Source organism: Propithecus coquereli, unplaced genomic scaffold (genome assembly GCF_000956105.1).
Source record: "Propithecus coquereli isolate 6110/MARCELLA unplaced genomic scaffold, Pcoq_1.0 Scaffold131, whole genome shotgun sequence".
NCBI lineage: Eukaryota > Metazoa > Chordata > Mammalia > Primates > Indriidae > Propithecus > Propithecus coquereli.
The window spans coordinates 3,929,106-3,931,278 of record NW_012137303.1 but is presented as its reverse complement, the minus strand read 5'-3'; the positions used below and the strand labels follow the sequence as shown (position 1 = coordinate 3,931,278).

The 2,173-nt window shown below is 44.5% G+C and overlaps 1 pseudogene; it reads left to right on the top strand.

Annotated features, from left to right (window-relative positions):
* The first annotated feature begins 603 nt into the window (after positions 1–603).
* On the top strand, positions 604–1,652 carry LOC105805711 (annotated as a pseudogene).
* The last annotated feature ends 521 nt before the right edge of the window (positions 1,653–2,173 follow it).

Below are 2,173 nucleotides of genomic sequence, written 5' to 3'. Positions count from 1 at the left end.
AGGAAAGGTTCCATTCCCTGGAGATGCCTCCGTGTGGTGGCTGAATTATCTCACTGGGCACCCACAGGTAGGGAAGGGGAAGGGGAGAATGGAGCAATATGGTGCCTGCTGATGGGCTTGGGTCTGCGCGCGGGGAGGTGCCCCAAGGGAGCTGGGAGCCCGGTGCTGAGCCCGCAAGAGGCTCACTGCACACTGGCGGCAGCCATCTCTGGGCTGGTGTTGGCAGGTCTCTCCAACCGCTCAGGGGCCCACCAGCAGTCCTAGATGCAAGGGAGGGGAAAGTGATCTGCTCCACCTGCCCTTGTTGCTGGTCTCCAAGCCTCTTAGGGTTGGACCCTGCTGACGCCTTTCTCCTTTGAGTTCTACTCCACAACATCTTCCCGTGGAGTCTCCTGTAGTTTCAGGCACCCTTCCTTCCAACCCTCAACCAATCTATGTTTTTCTGCTAGTTTAGTTTTTTCACTTTCTTCTAAAATCTGTCTTTTTTGCAGAGACACTCTGACTGGCGGTTTTTCTCATCTGTCATCTTGGGATCGAGCCAGCTGGAACTTTCTAGTGCAAGAAGTGTTTATTAGAGGAGAAGCAAGTCACAAAGAAACCAAGATGAATAAGAGCAAAGATGATGCTCCTCATGAGCTAGAGAGCCAGTTTATCTTACGCCTACCTCCAGAATATGCCTCTACTGTGAGGAGGGCAATTCATTCTGGCGGTGGCAACCTGAAGGACACACTGTCAGTTGAGTTACACCCTGATGGACGTCATGGAATCGTCAGAGTGGACGGGGTCCCATTAGCCTCCAAATTGGTAGACCTGCCCTGTGTTACGGAAAGCTTGAAAACTAGCGATAAAAAAACCTTTTATAAGACGGCTGATATCAGCCAGATGCTTGTAGCTACAGTTGATGGTGATCTCTGTCCTCCTGTGGAAGAGCCAGTTGCTAGTGCCGATCCCAACGGAAGCAAGAAAAAGGATAAGGAAAAAGAGAAAAAGTTTATCTGGAACCATGGAATTACTCCACCTCTAAAAAATGTCAGAAAAAGAAGGTTCCGGAAGACAGCAAAGAAGAAGTGTACTGAATCTCCAGATGTGGAAAAAGAAGTTAAACGGTTGCTGAGTACAGATGCTGCAGCTGTCAGTACTCAGTGGGAAATAATTGCTGAAGATGAAACAAAAGAGACAGAAAATCAAGCCCTTGATATCTCCTCTCCAGGAATGTCTGGTCACCGGCAGGGCCATGACTCATTAGAACATGATGAGCTTTGGAAGATATTCAATGACCTCAGCAGCAGCAGTGAAGAGGAAGATGAGACACAGCATCAAGATGAAGAAGATATAAACATCATCGACACTGAGGAAGATCTGGAGAGACAGCTACAAGACAAGCTAAATACATCAGATGAACAGCACCAAGAAAATGAAGGAACCCATCAGCTGGTTATGGGAATTCAGAAACAAATTGATAACATGAAAGGCAAGCTCGAAAAGACCCAGAAGAGGGCAAAATGATAGTAGTATCTCATCATGAAAGTGAAAAATCTGGCTCTCAATAACAGATTCAGGCTGTGCTGGATGAACTCAAACAAAAGGAAGACCGAGAAAAGGAGCAGCTTAGCTCTTTGCAAGAAGAGCTAGAATCACTCCTAGAGAAGTGAGAAGAATTTTTAGACTTAATTTCAATCCTTAGACTCATCATCATTAGAAAAACCTCGCTTCATCATTTGGGCTAGAGATTAAGGCCTTGTAGTAGTTCCCATTCCCTCCACTGCTGGATGTTCTGTTGAATTATCTCCTGTGTTTGTAATTTTGTTTAAAGCAAAATCTCGTTTTGTTAGTTCATCCTATAAGAAGTAGGGTTCTATTTGCAGAAAAATGATTGTAGGAAAGTTAGAGGATTAGTGGAATGAATAGTTCAACCTCAGTAATCACAGCTTCACTGTAGGACTTTGCTACTCTTTCTCCATGTGTCAGAAGCTGCTGTTGCTGCAGTGATGCCATCTAAGATCAATAAGAAGAACCTAGTCTGGAGGCAGTGAAGCTAGTTTGCATATGTTTTTCCATGCCATAGCTATTTTCACAGCTATTCAAAGCAATTTCCCAAATGTAGAGATGCAAATCATTTCATAAAATTGTTTCCAACACAATAAATAAAAGCAGCTAATTTTCACCTTAAAAA